At 41.6% G+C, this 23,454-nt stretch overlaps 1 long non-coding RNA gene across 2 annotated transcripts in view; it reads left to right on the top strand.

Annotated features, from left to right (window-relative positions):
* The window catches only part of LOC143809256 (uncharacterized), a 165,997-nt gene that overhangs the window by 84,843 nt on the left and 57,700 nt on the right, over nt 1–23,454 (top strand). Inside the window, exon 6 of one of the 2 annotated variants that reach the window (XR_013222179.1) lies at nt 20,908–21,050. The exons of the other annotated variant lie outside the window; for it this stretch is intronic. This is a non-coding gene — a long non-coding RNA (uncharacterized LOC143809256). Of the gene's footprint in view, nt 1–20,907; nt 21,051–23,454 lie in introns of those variants that run through there. 2 annotated transcript variants of the gene reach the window in all.

The raw sequence follows: 23,454 nt of genomic DNA, 5'->3' as shown, positions 1-23,454 counted from the left end.
TTCACTGAAACCCAATTGCAGAAATTATTTTTAGCCTAAAGTACAAGTATTTAAGCAAAAAAATGTAATGCTAAGATTTATGATGATCTCATGCCATGGCTGCCAGGTAATATTTTGCTCCAGATACAATGTGGGCACACTTTACAGCAGATTGTAGCAAATGGCATACATAAGTCTACTTCATCTGTAGTTGTAGAACGAGAGGAAACCAAAAGCCCTGAAAATAACGTGCAGCATTGTTTCTAATAGCAAATACATCGCCAGCTGCCAGGTCCATAAAAAGTCTCTCCAGTCCTCTACAGACACGAACTAGGAAATAAATTGTGTAGTGCTCACTTTAATGTTATTATATAACATATCCCAAGTCACAAAGAAAAGGCTGCGGCAACGCAAACTGCAATTTTCTGCCTCTCATTAGTCCCCGAATTTCAACGTGGGGGACCCAGCCAACATACGTGTGTTTGGGCTCCTTTCCATTGCACTTTATCTACAAGAAAAGCAGCTTGATTAGAAAAAAAAATATCAGGAAATGTCACAGAAAGAACAAAGGAAAAACTGTGACAATACAAAGAGAACAGCTCCTGGAGAGCGCATTGTTGTAAATGTTAAAATCCTTATAAATATTCAACAGGGCAACGAATGAAAAGATTCAATTATTCATGGGCAGATCCCGCCCGGCCAGGAAGCTAAATGTTTTCTAGAGGATGGAGCTTGCGCTAATTTGGATCTCTCATTTTTTGGCACAGCCACAGACTGTACAGGGGAGGGGGAGATGTGATATAGGAGGGAGAGTGACTGAAAACAAGGGGGACCGGGAGACAATTACAGAATGGGAAAGAAATGGAGAGAAATGACAATAAGTAGGAAATAAGATGTAAAGAGAGAAGATGGATGGGTGGAAGGATGGATGGATATGAGATAGATATAGACAGACATGAGATAGAAAGATGAATAGATAGATATTAGATATATGATAGATAGATAGATAGATAGATAGATAGATAGATAGATAGATAGATAGATAGATAGATAGATAGATAGATAATAGATATGGGAATAAATAGTGAGATAGATAATAGATGGATAGATAATGGATGTATATATAATAGATAGTTAATAAATAGATGATAGATAGATAGATAGATAGATAGATAGATAGATAGATAGATAGATAGATAGATAGATGATATATAGACAGAGAATAGATAGATAATAGATATGGGGATAGATAGTGAGATAGATAATAGATGGATAGATAGATAATAGATAGATAATAGATAGATGCTAGATAATAGATAGATAGATAGATAGATAGATAGATAGATAGATAGATAATAGATAGATGCTAGATGATAGATAGATAATAGATAGATAGATAGATAGATAGATAATAGATAGATGCTAGATGACAGATAATAGATAAGACAGATAGATAATAGATAGATAATATAGATAGTGTGGTCTCCCATTCTTTGAGCTGGGCATGATATTTGTATAGCTTCCCATTGCTGGGTGTCCACAGTTGGGTCCCAGTCCTGCTTGGCCCTTATTCACATTCAGCTAACTTTTGATACATGAAAAGGTTTTATTACTCGAGGTTAGGACTGTCCTGATTGGGTGCACCTTGGCATTGGTGGGATGATGGCTTTTACGCTTTTTTTTAATCAAAAACAGTGTTTACTAAGTACCCTGCAATATTTATATGCACTATTGCTTTTTACTTGCTTACAGCAGGGTATATGCTCATTTTGTTTCTATCTTAGGTTTTAATATAGATAAATAATGGCTAGATGAACAGATGATAGATAATAGATGATAAATGAACAGATGATAGATAATAAATAGATATATAGATAGATAATAGATAATACATGGACAGATGATGTGATAAAGAAATATATGGGTAGATAGGTGGTTAGATATAAATGGATGGATAGATGAGTAGATAGATTAGTAGATGGATAGGATAATAGATAGAAAATTAGATAAATAAAGTTTATTTTTCCTGGCCAGTCACACTTTGGTCACGGATTGGTGACCAGTAGATAATGATCATGAATATATGTAAGTATATTTATACATTTAGATGTATATATTTAAATATTCATGATCATTATCCACTGATCAGTGACCACAGTGTAAAAATAGAGGTAACTAGATTGCTTTTTATATTGATTAGAGTCATCAAGGATGGCCAGTCACCTTGTGATCTATTGGTCCACGGTCAGGAATCAGCCTGTAGATTGTGATCAATCATTTGGAAATGTCTAATATTCAGATTGGGGTTTCTTTAAGATAGTTAGATATAAAATGGGTGAGCTTGATATGGGCTGATTGGAGATACATGGATGGATAGACCAACAGCCACATTCTGTAGAAGATCTGTTGGGGCAGAAGGTAGTGGAATCCAAGTCCAACAGATATACATCTTGATCGGGGTTTTGAAAAAAAAAGTCCTATGAGAGGACAGAAAAGTTGCACTAAATGGGGGTTAATAAAACAGACTTTATACTCTGTAGCAAGGCCAGGTAGGTGAGGGTTAAGTCCTAGCATTGCAGGTCTTGATTAGTGATGAGCGAATTTGTTTGGAAAACGATCGCCAAACATAAATTCGGCACGAATATGGCACATTTAGATACGTGATCGGAAACACAAGCAAAATGTTATAAAATCGGTAACATTCGGTAAAAAGTGCCAGAAAATATTTGCGCTGCCACAAAAGTATTTTCAGCACTTTTGCAACAATAATGGTGGTGTATCATGAGCGATTGGCACGTGTTTGATTAGGGGAGGGGGGTTTGCAGAGCTCAGAGGCGCGGCGTTCTTGTAAACAGTCATTTTTTTTTTTTCTAAATTTGTGTGCACATTGCGGCTAGCCAATCAGGGCACAGGAAACATCCACAATGTCCTGACACACCATGGCTTGTGTCATTGGCTGCTGAAATCACATGTCCATCTCTATATAAAGAGCGGACATCTTGTTGTAGCACCATTTTGACACTGTAACATTGCAGAGAGGCTGCTCCTGACGCTGCCACTGTTAGCAGCAAGATTTTAGCTAATTAGCTACGTGGTTGTATATCAGTAAGATAGCGTAGCTAGCTAGTGTCCAGTGTGGCTGTTAAATTTACCTTCCAGCATTTTTTTTTGGCCATTACTGAGGTCCACAGACCAAGCCAGCAGGGCACATGTCCTACAAGTGTGTTGTGCACTGCTTCTATTGTGCTCCATTCACAAGTATAGCGTTCTAAATCTTTCTTTACTAGCTAAATGTGAAACAGCCTGCTGTATCCCGCCTTGTCATTTAGTGCTGTGGTGATATGAAACAGTCTGCAGAACTAACGCACATTAAAAAAAAATTATAATTTTTCAGTTCAAAAAAGTTAGACAACCCATCGTATCACACTTTGTCATTTTGTTGGGTTGAAATTAAGCTGTCTGCAGATCTCACGCACATAACAAAAAATGTTTTTCTGTTGCTAAACATCACACAGTAGGGGACCTGACTTTCAAATAGTTTGTAGCATCTAGTGTGTTACAGAGGCCTGATCCAGAGGCCACCAAAAGACACTTCTGTTCCTAGTGTCATATAGGGGACATCTCACATTCAAATAGTTTGTTGCATCCAGTGTGTTATAGAGGCCTGATACAGAGGCCACCAAAAAATTGCTCTGTTCCTAACGTCATACAGTAGGGGACATCTGACATTCAAATGGTTTGTAGCATATCTTCTTTCCTCATCCACACTTAAACAATTCTTTCTTCTGTGACTAACACGATACAGCACTCCATATTTCACCTTGGAATTTACTGCCGCTGAAATTCAGCTGTTTGCAGAGATGGTGCAGAGTTTAAAATCTAATTTTTTGTTGCTAATACTGTGCTCCTACCACACTATCTGAGCAACATGCCTGTGAAAAAGCGAGGCCATGGTGGAAGGGGAATTAGGATTGGTGTTCAAGGTGTACGTGGGGTAGGTGGTAATGTTTGTACCAAGAACGTCACGTCCTATGCAAAAACATTTGACAACTTCTGTTACTGGATGGGCTACTCCACTACCTTTTTTTGGTAGACACACAGTGGTACGCCTTGTTGATGAGGCCCAGAAAAAGCATGTGCTTGAGTGGATGGCAAGCGCAGCTTCAAATGGCCTCTCCTCCTCTTCCTCTATCTCAACCTCAACATCACACCCAGTACAGTCCGCAGAGGTGGCACACAAATTCCTCTTGCTTCCCCATGTGTCCCAACTCTCCAACCGTACAACTGCCTGTACGGAGCCATAGATGGGTGTCCCAAATTTTTTTAGCTTGGATCCGGGGCAGGGAGAAGTAGGGTCTGAGCAGCATCCTGACCCTTGTCATCAGACATTACCCCCGGGTAGGTGATCATGATCATTAGGATTACGCTGACTGCACTATGCTGTCAGGGCAGGAAGAGGAGGAGGGCGACTTAACGAGCGAGAAATGTGATAACATAGAGGATGATGGTGATGAGGTGTTAGATCCAAGTTGGAGTGAACATATAGGCACATAGCTGAGTAGGTCATCTAAGGAGGAAGATGAGGAGGTTACATTGCGCCGTACATCACAGACACGAAGTGATACAGCCACGACGAACAATGCATCCTCAGCCACAACTGTGGCTATTACCAGCAGCGTCCGCAGGTCTGCAGCTTGCAGGGGGTGGCAAGGATTGCCTAGCCTGGGACTTTTTTGACACTGCAAAGGATGAGCCAACTTACGTATGTTGCCAATTTTGCAAAGAAAAATTGAGTCAAGGTAAAAAGTGCAATAATTTGACTACTACATGTATGAACCTTCACATGCGCAATCAATATGCGTTACTCTGGGAATCCCACTGCGCTAAAATGCTGACCAGCGGACCTCAACAACCATCAATTCCCATCAATTGCATCTGCTGCTTCTTCCTCCTCCTCTGTAACCAACTATTGAGACATAGGTCTTCGACCACAGAACCTCGTGTCCTTTACCTGCTCCAGTCACACTGACTGAGAGCCCACTGTCAGCTGTAACTGATGCAGACATGCCTGCTGTTTTAGACCCATCTCAGAGAACGAGCACACCACAACTTTTGCAATCCACTGTAACCTCTCTGCCTGCACCTCTCTCACGGTCCAGCAGTTTGTCCAGTTCACCGTACTCCGCCCTCTCTCAGCACTGCAGCCAGCCTGTAAAAGATTGTTTCCTCCTACGCATGACAAAGCTAAGTGGTTGACCCCCACCATCTCCAATCTGTTGGCCATGGAAATGCTGCCTTTCCGCCAGAAAGTTTCCGAAAGCTGATGGCCATCGCTGTCCCCCAGTACCAATTGCCCAGTCGCCATTACTTTTCGAAGATAGCTGTGCCTGCGCTACACCAGCATGTCACAGACCACATCACCTGTTCATTGACTAAATCTATGTCTGCCAGGGTGCAACTCACCACAGACACTTGGATGAGTAAGCATGGCCAAGGGCATTATATCTCACTGACTGGGCACTGGGTGACTCTGGTGGCTGTGGGGGCATGCGCTGCTTCACAAGTCTTGGAATTCCCAAGGCTTGCAGGACCAACCTCTTCATTTAACACTTCCTCTACTGCTTCTGCCTCCTCCTCTATCTCCTCTAGGGCCTCCACCTATGCCCTCAACCTCTGACTTAATGAGACATGCGTTCCAACAATGCAGAGTGAATCCTCACCACCTCAGTACTGCGTAGCCAGTGTTAGTGAGGCTGTAGCTCCGGTAGTGGTGAGGAGGCAGCGGGGTCATTGCAGGCTGTAAGCTTTCCTGAAGAGGTGGGTTTTCAGGTTCCATCTGAAGGATCCGAATGTGGTTGATATTCGGACGTGTTGGGGCACAGTATTCCACAGGATGGGGGATATTTGGGAGAAGTCTTGGAGGCGATTAGGTGAGGAGTGAATACGTGTGGAGTAGAGAAGGAGGTCTTGGGACGACCGGAGGTTACATGAGGGAAGATATTGGAAGATTAGTTCAGAGATATATGGAGGAGACAGGTTATGGATGGCTTTGTAGATCAGTATTAGTAATTTGAACTGTTTCCTCTGAGGGAATGGGAGCCAATGAAGAGATTTGCAGAATGGAGAAGCGAAGGAATAGTGAGGAGAGAGATTAGTCAGGCAGCAAATTTAAGGATGGATTGGAGAGATGCCAGAGTGTTAGCAAGGAGGCCACAGAAAAAGATGTTGCAGTAGTCGAGGCGGGAGATGATGAGGGCATGCACAAGCATTTTAGTAGATTGAGGGTTGAGGACGGATTTTGGAAACATTATTGAACTGGAGGTGATAGGAGGTGGAAAGAGCTTGGATGTGCTGTTTGAAGGACAAGGCAGAGTCAAGGGTTACTTCGAAGCAGCGGACTTCCGGTTCGCGGGAAAGCATGATGTAATTTATTGTGATAGGTAGATCAGGTAAGGAAGATCTGTGAGATGGAGGAAAGATGATGAGTTCAGATTTGTCCACACTGAGTTTGAGAAGGCGAGAGGAGAAGGATATGGCTGATAGACTCTCCAGGATTCTGGACAGCAGAGAGGTGTCTGGGCCAGAGAGGTAGATCTGAGTGTCATCAGCATAAAGGTGGTACTGAAATCCATGGGACTTTGAGTTGTCCCAGGCCAAGTGTATAGATTGAGAAGAGTAGGGGTCCTAGAACAGACCTTTGGTAGATTCTAACACAGAGAGAGGGTTTGATGAGGAGGTAGAGTGGGAGATGCTGAATGTGGGGTTGGAAAGGTATAAGGAGATCCAGGATAGGGCAAGGTCTTTGATGCCAAAGAAAGAGAGGATCTGCAGTAGGAGGCAGTGGTCAACTGTGTTGAAAGCAGAGGACAGGTCTAGAAGGAGGAGTATAGAGTATTGTCCATTAGCTTTGGCTGTAAGTAGGTCAATAGTAATTTTGGTTAGGGCAGTCTCAGTGAAATGATGGGGACATAAACCAGATTGTAGATTGTCAAAGAGCAAGTTAGAGGAGAGGTAGGAGAAAAGTTCAGCGTAGACGTGCTGCTCCAGAAGTTTGAAAGCGAATGGGAGTAGCGATATTGGGTGATAGCTGGACATAATGGTTGGATCAAGGGTTGGCGTTTTAAGGGTTGGCGTTTTAAGGATTGGCGTGATTGTGGCATGTTTGAAAGCAGAAGGGAAGCTACCAGAAGTTAGTGATAGGTTGAAGAAATGGGTTAGGGATGGGATAAGTGTGGTGGTGAGGTTGGGGAGGAGATGGGATGGGATTGGCTCTAGTGCACAAGTGGTGAGGTGTTATTTGGAGAGGAGACAAATAAGCTCCCCTTCAGTGATGTTGGAGAGGGAGGTTATGGGGGAAGGGCATTTGTCTGGTATACAAAGGGGTTGTAGTGGTGGTTCTACTCTCGTGACATTTATACCACTTCTGTGGTGTAAGGCCCTCATTTGTTTAAATGTGAACACTCCTGGTTGGGTGTTCATCTGCTGGATTGGGCGTAGTGGAAGACCTGTCGGTCCCTATTATACTATTTCTATTGTGTTGAAATTGATGCTACTTTGGTGGTGTCTGCCAATAACGTTTGGAAATGTGAACACTCCTGGTTGGGTCTCCTTCATGGGTGTTGCCTGTAGCAGTAGGCCTCTGAGACCATCAGACCTCCACTTCCTTGGACTCAACTACCAATGTTACTGTCCTTAAATTTTTCTGATTATCATAGTCTACAAAACTGGTATTTGTGCCACCAGAGTGTAGCTCAGCATGAAAGTAGGTTGAGGTGTTGCATGTGGTATCAGGGCTCCCAGCAAAGGAAGCCTACACCGATCCTTCACCCACCTCGTCTTACTGTGACGTTCAGTTGAAAGCTGTAAATGCTGTCCCAAACGCTGGTACCTAATGCCTGGCTGATTGCTGCAGTGCCATGCTACAATTTGTACTGTGAGTGAATTGAGACCACTTTCCTGGTGTCTGTTCCTCATTTGATGTGTTTTGATAGCATTTGGGGCCATTATAAAGGTGTTGTGCATGCGTTTGTTTTTGGTTATGGTCGGCAAATGTTCTATAAATTGGTGAATATTGCAAATTCGGTGATCATATTCCGAACCGAACATTGAAATATTCACTCATCTCTAGTCTTGATTAGAAGTGCACCTGCGGTTTGTTGCTGAGAACCAGGAAATGGGTTTGGCACATGCTGCTGATGAGCCATTGAGTCTGCTGGATAAAGCAAAGTGGAATGTGTTGTAGGTGGGGAGTGACAGGCCAAAATGTGAGCTTTAGCTGAAATAGAGACATTGTCAGGGTCTCTCTCTAAATAGAGACTGTAGGCATCAGCTTGGAAAGCTGAGAAGTCTTTGTGTTGAAGATGTAGAGAAAGGTGTGGAAGCTGCACTCTGTTTAGTGTGGACTGTGCCAGAAGTTGAGCACTTCTGTTTGGCACTGAGAGCTGCTGGAGCTGAGGCTGAAGGAGATGCAGAGACTGGTGGGATTGTGCCTCTTCTGTGTATAAAGTTTGGTGGGTGAGCCCGCACTGACATATATGTGCCTACTGAATAAACTGTTTACTTGCTGTGATACCTTTGTGCCCAAAAGAGGCTGGTTTTGGTTTTGAATCCCTTGGAGTTTTATAAAAGTAATAAAACTGCACCTATTTAGACCAAACCGCATTGCCTGTGTGAATGCGTCCTAATGCCTACCTGTGAGCGAAACCCTGCAACTGGAACAATAGTGCTGCAGTAACTCACAATTTAGATGGCTAGATATGTTAGGACATAGATGTAGACATACACATAGAGATGACACAAAACGACGTCTGTCATTTTCTTTGGCTTACATTTATCTGTCTCATATCCAACGATCTCATATCTCTCTGAGGTATATGGTGAGATATACAGGAATACACAGACAGACCAAAATAAAGAAATATTGGATGGATGGTTAGATAGAAATAATAGGTGTAAGAGAAATTCAGTGACATGAAAACATATGAGCTACCTAGAAAGATAATAGATAAATTAAAATAGATGAATAGCACAAGAGAAAAAGATAAAAACGAGACCGATAAATATTATATAAATATGAAACAGACAGATGTGTATCAGGAAATAGATATGAGATAGATATGTAAGAAATAGATGTGTGGTAGGCAGCTAGACCTACAGATGTTTAAAAAAAAACGAAGGCAGCACACCAATAGATGAATTACACGTCCAGTTTATTGGCCCATGTGCAACGTTTTGGTCCCAAGTGTGGACCTTTCTCAAGGTTTTACTATTGTAAAGGTTTGGTATATGCCTGGAAGGTTTTTGCACCCTATTGCAATTTTGCTCTGCTTTTTGTTTTTTATTTTTTTTAGACTTACAGATGGTTATGCAAGACATAATGGAGAGTCAGGTATATATGAGAGATACATATACTGTAGACAAAAACTGATAGAAAGAAAGACAAATATTGATTGTTTTGGATAGATAGACATCTGCAAGGCGTGTGTATGTTCTCCCTGTGTTTGCGTGGGTTTCCTCCAGGTTCTCCGGTTTCTGCCCACACTCCAAAGACATACTGATAGGAAATGTAGATTGTGCGCCCCAATGGGGACAGTGATGATGTATGTAAAGCGCTATGGAATTAATGGTACTTTATAAGCAAGTAAAATTAATAAAAAGTATCACATAGATTGCAGCAGTTTGTTACTCATGGACCAATCAAGAACATTCCAGAATGTGGTAGAAAGAGGAACATTGATGAGGAAACCCTACAAAAGTTGGTGCAGAATATAGCAAAGAAAGTAAATACAATGTGGAAAGAACTTCAGGCTTTAGCTGGAAATATTTGAAGTGATGCTTTCACCCTGCACCAAATGCTACATACTGAACACAACAGGGGTCTGTAAAGTGGTGGACCCCCTTACTGGCATAAGATGTAATAATACGTCTTATGTTGAGTTCCCATGTATGGAGCGGGCTCAAGGGCTGAGCCTGCACTATACCAAGCAGATACCAGCTGTAATGCATAGTCGCCATTCTACCTGTAACTAAAGTGGAAGACACACTCCGATCACCGTAGTTTAGCTACTTAAAAACGCTACTGTCAGTCTCCAGTAGTAACATTTACATTACATCAGTATCACTGATTTCACAGGCTACCCATCCCCACACACACATACATACACTCTCACTCCCATATGTGATTGTGGGGAACCAATTGGTTGTCAATAGTGATGAGCGAATATACTCATTACTCGAGATTTCCCGAGCACGCTCGGGGGTCCTCAGAATATTTTTTAGTGCTCGGAGATTTAGTTTTCTTCACCGCAGCTGGATGATTTACAGCTACTAGCTTGCTTGATTACATGTGGGGATTCCCTAGCAACCAGGCAACCCCCACATGTACTTAGCCTGGCTAATAGCTGTAAATCATTCAGCTGAGGAGATGAAAACTAAATCTTCGAGCACTAAAAAATACTTGGAGGACACCCGAGCATGCTCAGGAGATCTCAAGTAATGAGTATATTGACTCATCAATAGTTGTCAACCTCCATCTTGGTCCTCCTATGAAGACCAGCCTGTGTCTGGCATTCATAGGGGAACATCTTTTTCACTAAATACTGCCATACTATAGTATTTTAGTGTGTAGTATAAGTAAGCGAAAGATAGCAGGTTCAAGTCCCCTAAGGGGACTTAGAAACAAAATCAAATAAAAAAAAATACAAATAATCCACTCATTCACTTTTTTCTCCCATTACAAAATAAATAAAATAAATATACAGTACAGACCAAAAGTTTGAACACACCTTTCATTTAAAGATTTTTCTGTATTTTCATGACTATGAAAATTGTACATTCACACTGAAGGCATCAAAACTATGAATTAACACATGTGGAATTATATACTTAACAAAAAAGTGTGAAACAACTGAAATTATGTCTTATATTCTAGGTTCTTCAAAGTAGCCACATTTTGCTTTGATGACTGCTTTGCACACTCTTGGCATTCTCTTGATGAGCTTCAAGAGGTAGTCACCGGGAAAGGTCTTCCAACAATCTTGAAGGAGTTCCCAGAGATGCTTAACACTTGTTGGCCCTTTTGCCTTCACTCTGCGGTCCAGCTCACACCAAACCATCTCGATTGGGTTCAAGTCTGGTGACTGTGGAGGCCAGGTCATCTGGCGTAGCACCCCATCCCTCTCCTTCTTGGTCAAATAGCCATTACACAGCCTGTAGGTGTGTTTGGGGTCATTGTCCTGTTGAAAAATAAATGACGATCCAACTAAACGCATACCGGATGGAATAGCATGCCGCTGCCAGATGCTGTGGTAGCCATGCTTCTTCAGTATGCCTTCAATTTTGAATAAATCCCCAACAGTGTCACCAGCAAAGCACTCCCACACCACCCACACCATCACACCTCCTCCTCCATGCTTCATGGTGGGAACCAGGCATGTAGAGTCCATCCGTTCACCTTTTCTGTGTCGCACAAAGACACGGTGGTTGGAACAAAAGATCTCAAATTTGGACTCATCAGAACAAAGCACAGATTTCCACTGGTCTAATGTCCATTCCTTGTGTTCTTTAGCCTAAACAAGTCTCTTCTGCTTGTTGCCTGTCCTTTAGCAGTGGTTTCCTAGCAGCTATTTTACCATGAAGGCCTGCTGCACAAAGTCTCCTCTTAACAGTTGTTGTAGAGATGTGTCTGCTGCTAGAACTCTGTGTGGCATTGACCTGGTCTCTAATCTGAGCTGCTGTTAACCTGCGATTTCTGAGGCTGGTGATTTGGATAAACTTATCCTCAGAAGCAGAGGTGACTCTTGGTCTTCCTTTCCTGGGGCGGTCCTCATGTGAGCCAGTTTCTTTGTAGCATTTGATGGTTTTTGCCACTGCACTTGGGGACACTTTCAAAGTTTTCCCAATTTTTCTGACTGACTGACCTTCATTTCTTAAAGTAATGATGACCACTTGTTTTTCTTTACTTAGCTGCTATTTTCTTGCCATAAAACAAATTCTAACAGTCTATTCAGTAGGACTATCAGCTGTGTATCCACCAGACTTCTGCACAACACAACTGATGGTCCCAACCCCATTTATAAGGCAAGAAATCCCACTTATTAAACTTGACAGGGCACACCTGTGAAGTGAAAAACAATCCAGTTGACTACCTCTTGAAGCTCATCAAGAGAATGCCAAGAGTGTGAAAAGCAGTCATCAAAGCAAAAGGTGGCTACTTTGAAGAACCTAGAATATAAAACATAATTTCAGTTGTTTCACACTTTTTTGTTAAGTATATAATTCCACATGTGTTAATTCATAGTTTTGATGCCTTCAGTGTGAATGTACAATTTACATAAATGAGAAGGTGTGTCCAAAATTTAGGTCTTTACTATATGCTTGGTATCGCTGTATCCATAAAAGTTCAATTAAAATAAAAAAGTAATGAATCTGATCAGTAATTGCCTTGAAGCAAAAAAAAAAAACAGAATTGTGTGTGTGTGTGTGGGGGGGGGGGGAGTCACCGCAACTCTGCAAACAAAATGTAGGTGTGACAATGAGCTTATACATAATTTGGGTGATGAAAGTAAGCCTGTGAAGAAAAGTGCATCCTACCCACAGTAACACATGGTGGGAGATCCATGATGTTTTGGAAGCTTCTTTGCTGCCTCTTTGTCTGGGGGGAGCATTTTGGAGTGGAATGTGCTCTCGTCTGTAAAGGATACTAAGTTTGAGCAGAGCAAAATGGGTCCTACAACAGGATAATGACCCAAAGTCCACATCCAAGATAATACAAGAATGGATAAAGTGGTTGTCCACTACTTTTGCATTAATGACCTATACTTGGGATAGGTCATAATTGTAAGATCAATGGGATCCAACTCCTGATTAGCTATTATCACCTCCATGGAGGCTGAAAGAACACAGAATATGGAGCTGAACTCCACATCTCCCTACACCGTGTAGAGGTCGATGACAGGTACTATGGATCAGCTCCTATTGGAGAGAATAGCTCCATACACTACGAAAATCTGCAAATCAAAACCCTGTACTTGTGACTGCAACTTGCATGACCATACACAGGCATGTCTCAAGTTTTTCTTTATTTCCTACCCCCACCCGCTCCCTCCTGTTTCCAATATAACGTGGGCAACAGTTTTGAGGGATAACTAATTGTACAAGAAGGGAGACTGGGCAATGATATTCTGTAAGTGAGGCTCTGAGATCCCATCTGCTGCCCGGATTAGATTATATGATCAGGGCTTTAGTCCCAGGCGGCCCAACGATAAAGGTGACTTCCAAGTACAGGAAGCAGCAAAGGAACAAGTTGTTTAACGTGTAGCTTATAAATCTGCCAGAATGCTAGGAGCCCAACACTGCCAAAGTAACATTATATAACAGCCATTAAACTAGGTTATGGACACGCAGGGCCAGGGGGCTAGTAAAGTAATATATTGGGAAAATGGTGCAAGAGGGGAACTAGAAAAATGCTCAAAATAAGTGAGCTACAAAGTAACGTAAGAGATGTGTGTGTGTGTGTGTGTGTGTGTGTGTGTGTGTGTGTGTGTGTGTGTGTGTGTGTACTGTGCAAAAGTTTTAGGCATGTGTGGGGGGGAAAATGCTGAAAAGTAAGAATGTTTTCAAACAGATATGTGAATAGTTTATTTTTATCAATGAAAAGGAAAAATGAATCAACATATGAGAAAACTAAATCATATCAATATTTGGGGAGTCCCTTTTGACTTCAAAACATCGTCAATTCTCCTAGGTACATTTGCACAAATTCAGGTATTATAATTAGGTGTATGAAGAACTAATTATACCAAACAGGTGATAATGTTGTAAATAATGGCAACATGGAGGACCATAGACACAATGGTCTGCCAAGGAAACTTGGTGGAGAAGGTATAGCTTTTTGGCACAATTCTTCCATGAAGACCACTTTTTTGCCAGAATTCTCCAAGAGTAGGTAGGTGTAATTGGGTCCCACTGGTTGCTGCCAGTTCTCAGCTGATGGCACTGCTGGAGTTTTTTTGCTTTTGAAGGGAAGTAAGCATGATGTGTCTTTCATCTGCTTCACTAAGTTTCCTTCGCTGACCACTGTGTCAGCAGTTCTCAACTTTGTCCATTTCTTGGTGATTCTTTGAGAGAGCTTGAACAACACATCTTAAAACCGCAGTTTGCTTTCTATTTTGAAATCTTGCCTGGGAGAGACCTGGCTGATGCAGTATAACTACACTATGTCTTGATTCAATAAGCTCTGTTGAGCAGAAAAGCGTAATAGGGTCTTAACTGATAACAATATATATATGGGGAATGCTTGCTCACCATTAAAGTTGTGTAGCCCACAACCATTTCAGAGCTTAATTACATCAGCTGCTGCATATCCACGGGTCGCAAAACTAGAAGAATGCTGTGTAATGGAATATTAAATATTTTTTTCATGCTGCTGATAAAGTTCCACAGGAAGGATCCAGGATACATGACAAATGAAGCAATGCGGTTTTATTATCGACACGTTTCGAAGTGATCAAACTTCTTCCGCTTCCTGAGGAACAAATTTGATAACTTTGAAATGCGTCAATAATAAAACTGTATTGTTTCATCTCTTGTGTATCCTGGATCCTTCCTGTTTGTCATGGGTTTACTGTGACAGAGAGGAGCCAGGAGATCACAGCATCTGATTTCCCCTACTCCTGCACTGATTAGAAGCACTTCACCTTCATATTAAATGGTGTAAGTTTCATTTTGCAGTGCAGGGGTTAATCTGGTCAGTTGAGAGCTCTTGGAAACTTTCCTGCATTAAGACTCTCTCAGCTGCTCACTGTTAGCTACTCTCATCTCCTATATAATCTGGGTCCTGGCTAGCACTCATTGTCAGAGTAGCTTCTGCTACATGGATAGGAGATGGTTGTTTGTGGTTGTTGTTTGAGAAGGCGTTTGGTGGATTTATCTGAGCAGATTAACCCCTGCACTGCTAAAAGAAACCTGCACCATATGATATGAAAGTCTGGGGAGCTGTGCGCTTCCCGTTTCATCATTTGCTGTACCATGTGCGTCTCTGCACAGGATGCTCGATGACATCTCTACATTGTGACTTCTGTGCCTGGTTACACAAAATACAGAATGAAGATCTACTCTGCTCATCCTGGGAGTAGGGCTGGGTGGCTATTGTTTTGCCAGTGTAATGTAGTGGAGGGGCACCATACGTGAGGGAAGAGGGCACTGCGGAGCACTATGTGGGGAGCACATACTATTTTAGAAGCAGAATCTCTGTAAAGAGTTGAGCATAGTGGGGCCACCAATAGGCAGAAGCAGGGTGTTACTTTATGGAGCAGAGGTGCAAAATATTATGTCCCAGGTAAAAGAAAGTCAGTCAGTGCCCCTTTCATCAAAACTATCTGGGAAAGCCTAGAACATACAGCACTTGGTACACTTTATTTCATTATAAAAGAAAGACTTAAAATTACGTGGGGCAAATATTCATTTTTTGCCTTAGTCCTGCATCACAGCCAAGACCCTGACCTTCTGGCGCCCCTCCCCGGCACCCATTACTTCTGGCACATCAGTCAGCTTCAGGCCTCACTCAGTCGTCCTTCTTCCACATATTCATGTCTGATTTTTTCTCCTTGCAGATTGTTTTTGACCAAGGGGGAAAAAAACCATGATTAAACATGTCAGTTTTTTATCCCATTTGTGGATCAAAATTGTCCATTCTAGTAAATGTATCTTCGAAAAAAAAGTATCGCGCTCAGATTCCAAGCGTGTGCCATCCAAGTGCTGTGTGTTTTTAACAATTGAGGAAGTCTGAGAAAACGTGGAATTTCTTTTTTGTTTCTGCATATATAAAAAACTGAAAACAGACCATATTTGGATGAAAATCAGTTCCAGCACACTGGTTAAAATTGGTCATCTGAATGGGGCTTTATCCCCAGCTACCACCCCATGTGGCGTTCTCCGACAGGAGCACACATATACACACATATACACACATGTATGCAGCGGCGGAGGTGCAGCATGGCTGAACGCCAAGCTACGCAGCCCGTCACCACGCTCTGAGCAAGGTCTGTAGTTCTCTGGGATTTCTCCAACATCAGATTAACAAATTGGTAATCATTAATAATTCTAAGCAGGCGGTGATAAATCGGAGCTCTCCCGTGATGGAGCCCGACACCAGCCCATAAATCACTCAGATTACCGGCGGATTTTTTAAAATGCAACGTCAAAATGTCACTGATACTAATAGCTCTGCTAGATGTGGATTACTTATCTCCACTACATCTGAGCAATGACACAGGGCAGGGAGGTGAGCGGCTGAACACTGGGAATACAATCTGCCTTGTACCTACTGACCGGAACAGTGACAGTCACAAGGTTCAGGCAGACAGACAGATAACTTTATATATGAACAGCGCTCCATTCATTCTCCGCTTACTAATACTGCGGTGCCAGAGCAGCGTGAAGAATGGGAGAGGAGACTGACACGTTGGAACACATGCTAATATTTATCCAGTCGCCCTCCCCTGCAACCTGCAGGAATCTGAAGGCCTCAGTTACTTTGGGCAGGTTCACACTCCGTATTGAGGGTATATTTTACCACCGCTATTATGGCCGCAATTCCCGGTTTTACCACGGGTCTCGTGATCCCAACCAAGCGGCATCCTATATGCCTAGAATACTGTTAGTTTGGGTCACAAGACTCAAGGTCATGTCGGGAAATACTGCCATAAAAACTGCGGGAAAATACGCCCTCAATATGGCCGTTCAAACCTTACCGAAAATGCGTAGGTCATAGGGAGGTCACAAGATTGGATGCAACAAATTGGGTATGTCACAAGATTGGATGCAACAAGTTAGAGATGTCACAAGATTGGATGCAGCAAATTGGGTATGTCGCAAGATTAGATGCGGTAAGAAAGAGATGTCACAAGATTGGATGCAATAAATTGGATATGTCGCAAGATTGGATGCAACAAGTTAGAGATGTCACAAGATTGGATGCAGCAAATTGGGTATGTCACAATACTGGATGCAACAAGTTAGAGATGTCACAAGATTGGATGCAACAAGTTAGAGATGTCACAAGATTGGATGCAGCAAATTGGGTATGTCGCAAGATTAGATGCGGTAAGATAGAGATGTCACAAGATTGGATGCAATAAATTGGGTATGTCACAAGATTGGATGCAACAAGTTAGAGATGTCACAAGATTGGATGCCACAAATTGGGTATGTCACAAGACTGGATGCAACAAGTTAGAGATGTCACAAGACTGGATGCAACAAGTTACAGATGTCGCAAGATTGGATGCAACAGGTTAGAGATGTCACAAGATTGGATGCCACAAATTGGGTATGTCACAAGATTGGATGCTGCAAGATTGGTCTGCAAATGAGACCAAAATGGTACACAACTCCGTTTTGTGTGCGGACTATCAATCCACCAAAAAATGAACGCCTGAAAAAAACAATTTACTTAAATATGTCTGTGTGCGGTCTTTTGATTGACAATACATGGACGAAATACACTAGAATGTGAAGGAGGCCTAATATGTTGGTGGCCCAAGGCCACCTAGACCTGCTGTTGCATGGCAGTGGCTCTCCGGATCACAGAGAGGGATTTCAAGCAGTGGAACACCTTCTAAGTAGTGATGAGCGAGTGTACCCGTTGCTCGGGTTTTCCCGAGCATGCTCGGGTGGTCTCCGAGTATTTATGACTGCTCGGAGATTTCGTTTTCCTCACAGCAGCTGGATGATTTGCGACTGTTAGACAGTTTGATTACAAGTGAGAATTCCCTAGCAACCAGGCAACCCCCACATGTGCTTAGGCTGGGTAGTAGCTGTAAATCATTCAGTTGAGGTGATGAAAACTAAATCTCCGAACACTAACAAATACTCGGAGGTCACTCGAGCGTGCTCGGGAAAACCCGAGCAACGAGCACACTCGCTCATCACTACTTCGAAGATGTCTGCATGACCTAACCGAGAGGATGGTCAAGAGTAGCCTTTGATTGCAATCCCTTTTAATGAGGACCTGATGCCTGGTCAAAAGAGGCTTGATTATGCCCTTGTTTTATTCCCACTGCTCCTCTGAGTTTGCTTTTTAAGGTTATTTTTGTGTTTTTTTTTTAAATCCCCCATACGGTTCCAGAGAGATGGGTCTTTTTACATAGATCTACATTTTCTGGTCTTTACCAAGGAGGTGTGGCTCACAGTCTAACAATGCAGAGCAGTCCAAGACATGCCCCCAGAGATCCTATGAGCCACTCCCTTTTGTAAAGATGCTAAGTCTGCAATGCAATATGTTTGCATTGTAATGGTCTATTGAGCTTTAAATGCAACACCAAAGAGTTAATTGACGGATTCAGCTCGGCTACACCTGCACACATCAGTTTGCGAGCAAAAAGCAATCATACTCGGCACTATTATAAACCATTGCCAATCTCATATGAGTAAAGGCTTCTGCTATTTTCTTCCCTCTGTCTCCAAACCCCAAATGCATCTTTTAGGACAGGCGACAAGGCAGAGAAGTGTGTTCTATTTAGGGGCCGCAAGAGGAAAAGCCATTTCCTTGCAGAAATTAGCATGCAGCAGCTAGAGAGGGGGGAGAGGGGCGTCCGCCGGAATCTAGGGGGGAAAGATCGTTAGAAATCTTTCATTATCTCTATATTGCCAAGGTCAGGCTGGCCATATTTCCTCTTTAGCACTGCAGTGGGAATAAGCCTTGGCTGCGGTATAATAGAGCAGAGAATGCCCACGCGGGGACTGATGGTAAATCAATATACCTCATCAATAGAAGGCCGACATTCCCTGAGAGCTGCAAACCGCTTCCAACTCATCAACTTCTTAACTGCTCTGTAACCCTTTGGTTCCCCCAGGAGCCTACGACACGTTGCTGACCACTGATTTGTTAATCCCGCTGGCTACTTAAAGGTTAAAGGCTTCCAAAATGGGAGAGTAGAGAATGTTGAACCACTTGACTGCCGCTGTCCTCTTCCTATGTGGCGCGTTATATCAGAATTTCTATTTTAAAGAAACAGTTTTTTGCTCCAACAATTTGGAAATATCAAATTATATACCTTTCTGTAGGGGTCTGCCAATCTATTCCATATAATCGCCGATATTTAACGCATGGACCCCACTATTCACTATTGACTCAGTGGAGCTGAAACCGCAACTTAATAGTATTTCACGATTTAGAGGGGTTGTCCAAATAGACTTTCTCCAGACTTTGGAGTAAAATTTCTGAACATAGAGCAACTCTATGCGTGTAGTTTTCGTCTATGAAAAAGCTCCATGTTAAAAAACAAAACAAAAAAAAACCTGGGATATCCACAGTCCCTGTGTTAAGAAACCAAATCAATATACATTACATTAACAAAATGGTAAATTAGTATCTCCCTACAGAGGAGCCATAAAAAAATATTTTCTGGAGACTGAATAATTAGTGGCTTGAAGAAAATCCATGAACCTTTTACACTTACAAACCCATCAAGGAGAACCCAAATTAGGAGGCAAAAACTACTCTTAAATGGCAAAGACCAATTTGTCCCTTTTCCCCCTGGCAAATCCCTGGAATATCATTCAGCAATAAAGTAGTTATCTGGATTTTTATTATTTATTTATTTTTTAATTATAAAAAGAAGCAATACTCTTCTCCACAGAGACCCCTTCATGGTCAGGTCTATAAATACAGGAAATGCCCGCTTGGCCAATGACTCATTAAATCTGGTCACTGCTGTGCCGGCGTTTCTTGTGTTAAGAAGGAGGGACCAGGTAAGCATCGGAATGTAGTGTTGAGGATAAGTGGAGGTGTGGATCGCCATTTTTTTATGACTACATATGCCTTGTTTTAAATTAAAAAATAAATTTAAAAATTGGCTGGACAAACTCTTTTACGAGTAATGCTGGTTTGACAAATCCATGTTTGGACTCTTACACACATTCAATTTTTGGGTACAAATGCTGTCCGTGATTTTCACGGATAGCACTCATACCTATGATATTCTATGGGGCTGTTCACATGTCTAATTTTTCTCTGAGACTGAGTGGTCTGTGGAAAATATTGGAGACCTGTCCAATGCAAGTCAATGTGTGAGTCCAGCCTAACCCTAGCTGATAGGTTTCTTGATTGACTTTAACTCTTTCCTAAATCTATCTACTCTTCCAGCTACTTCTAAATCCTGTCTCCTGGTAGTGTCACAAGTTGTAACAAAGTGAGTAATTGGAGTAAAAATTACTTTGAGTAATTGAAGAAATCTTGGTATACAGCTATATCAATCCTAAATTGGGGGAAATTAGTTCTTCCATGGTAATATGTCTACCTTAAAAAATTTCCTGAACAATAGGGTCATGGCCAGGGTTGGTATCTGTACCAGACAGATCCCTATGCCTACATGGCTATATGAGCTTGGCAAACATCTCAACTTTTGACAAATCTTAGACCCATTGTGACGCCAAACATCTGGAAGACTTGGTATTGATAATTGGTAAATATCCGGACCCTTATCTACTTGGATAGGTCTATAGATCCAGGGCCACGCATGCCAGGGTATTGGCCTATAAATCTGAAGTGTCATTACATATCAGGTAACATGTCAAAGAAAATGAAAAAATGAAGCCCCCCTACCAATTTTACATTGTGAAATATATCCAGACTGTGATCCAGGAAAAGTACAGAAAAAGTCTACTTTCTTCAATGAGACCATAAAGATTGTGCTAATATATGGGGGCAATAAAGTAATTTCTTCTCTTTCTGTTTTATGTCATGTAAGGGAAATGATCCAGAGTTTTATTGGCCTTAATCCTGTTCTGTATGAAGTTTTTATCTGATACTTATCCTTTGCAATGACCCCTAATTACCAATTGATCCTACCAGTATCTATATAAAGTGAGTTATCTACAAGAGGTTTAATGCTTCCTTACATCTATCGTTTTGTATCCATTTATTAGATGGTAAAAATGTTAATATGAACGTCAATATGATTAAGGATAATGGTCCATTGATTGGAATGGGTCTCCTCTCCCACCCCCTCCTCTTGGCGTTTCCTTTGTGATCACATATCTTCCTGTGGAGGAGACATTTTAAAGGATATGAGTAAGGTAGGATGGATGATTCTAAGTATCTGTCCTTTGACTTTTTCTTACCATTCTTAGTTGGTAACATTGGCCACAATTACCTACATTTGCTTTCCTTTTGATAAAATTAGCCAAACACGTAGACTGTGCACCGCTAAGGGAACCCATATATGTAACTACCATCGCAAACATTACAATTCAAATGACGTCAACCAGAATTTTTTAGGTGTTGGTAACAAAATGGCATTTTGACCAATAAAAGTGTGTATGGAGACTTTCTTTTATGCCTGCACAGAAATGTTTATGAATGAGTATGAAGCATTTGTTCATGGCACATGCAGCACATACCTGGTGTTTTCATTGTCTCTCAAACACGTTTTCACATTTCTGATCTTACATCTGAAAATGTGATAACTTTGCACTTTGTATATGACATTTGTGGAATTATTCCAACGTCATCTTTGCGCATATCAAATTAACACTTAAGTAGCAATTGTGTGAGTGTGAAACAATGACTAGAGAGCCTCACAGGCATCTCCACTATGATAATCAGGTGCAGACTGTTCCTGTCTAGTATGATATTCTGCCACTAATGGGGAAACAAAAAAAAATCACTGGGTATATTATTCCTGCACTGTAGCATCACTATCTTTATTGTTAATATGCGCCAACATCGCTGTGTGTATTATCCCTGTACTGTGACATCGCTGTGTATATTATCTCTGTACTGTGACATCACTGTGTTTATTATCCCTGTATTGTGATATCACTGTGTATATTATCCCTGTACTGTGACATCACTGTGTGTATTATCTCTGTACTGTGACATCGCTGTGTTTATCATTTCTGTAGTGTGACATCACTGTGTATTACTCCTGTACTGTGACATCACTGTGTATCTTATCTCTGTACTGTGACATCACTGTGTTTATTACTCCTGTACTGTGACATCACTGTGTGAATTATCTCTGTACTGTGACATCGCTGTGTATATTATCCCTGTACTGTGACATCACTGTGTGTATTATCCCTGTACTGTGACACCATTGTGTGCATTATCCCTGTACTGTGACATCACTGTGTATTACTCCTGTACTGTGACATCACTGTGTATCTTATCTCTGTACTGTGACATCACTGTGTTTATTACTCCTGTACTGTGACATCACTGTGTGAATTATCTCTGTACTGTGACATCACTGTGGGTATTATCCCTGTACTATGACATCACTGTGTATATTATCTCTGTACTGTGACATCACTGTTTATTATCCCTGTACTGTGACATTACTGTGTATATTGTCCCTGTACTGTGACATCACTGTGTTTATTACTCCTGTACTGTGACATCACTGTGTATATTATCTCTGTACTGTGACATCACTGTGGGTATTATCCCTGTACTGTGACATCACTGTGTATATTATCTCTGTACTGTGACATCACCGTTTATTATCTCTGTACTGTGACATCACTGTGTTTATCATTCATGTACTGTGACATCACTGTGTGCATTATCCCTGTACTGTGACATCACTGGGTGTATTATCCCTGTACTGTGACATCACTGTGTGTATTATCCCTGTACTGTGACATCACTGTTTATTATCCCTGTACTGTGACATCACTGTGTGTATTATCCCTGCATTGTGACATCACTGTGCATATTATCCCTGTACTGTGACATCACTGTGTGTATTATCCCTGTACTGTGACATCACAGTGTGCATTATCCCTGTACTGTGATATCACTGTGTGTTTTATCTCTGTATTGTGACATCACTGTGAATTATCCCTATAATGTAACATCACTGTGTATTATCACTGTACTGTGATATTACTGTGTATCTGTACTTCTGTACTGTGACATCACTGTGTGTAGTATCTATGTACTGTGACATCACTGTGTGTATTATCTCTGTACAGTGACATCACTGTATATTATCCCTATACTGTGACGTCACTGTGTGTAGTATCTATGTACTGTGACATCACTGTGTGTATTATCTCTGTACTGTAACATCACTGGATATTATCCCTGTACTGTGACATCACTGTGTGTATTATCACTGTAATGTGACATCACTGTGTGTATTATCCATGTACTGTGACATCACTGTGTATATTATCTCTGTACTGTGACATCACTGTGGGTATTATCCCTGTACTGTGAAATCACTGTGTATATTATCTCTGTACTGTGACATCACTGTTTATTATCTCTGTACTGTGACATCACTGTGTTTATCATTCATGTACTGTGACATCACTGTGTGCATTATATCTGTACTGTGACATCACTGGGTGTATTATCCCTGTACTGTGACATCACTGTGTGTATTATCCCTGTACTGTGACATCACTGTTTATTATCCCTGTACTGTGACATCACTGTGTGTATTATCCCTGTATTGTGACATC

The sequence above is a fragment of the Ranitomeya variabilis genome, chromosome 2, assembly GCF_051348905.1.
Source record: "Ranitomeya variabilis isolate aRanVar5 chromosome 2, aRanVar5.hap1, whole genome shotgun sequence".
Classification (NCBI taxonomy): Eukaryota; Metazoa; Chordata; class Amphibia; order Anura; family Dendrobatidae; genus Ranitomeya; species Ranitomeya variabilis.
Note: the sequence above shows the minus strand (reverse complement) of the source record. Positions and strands in the feature narration are given on the sequence as shown.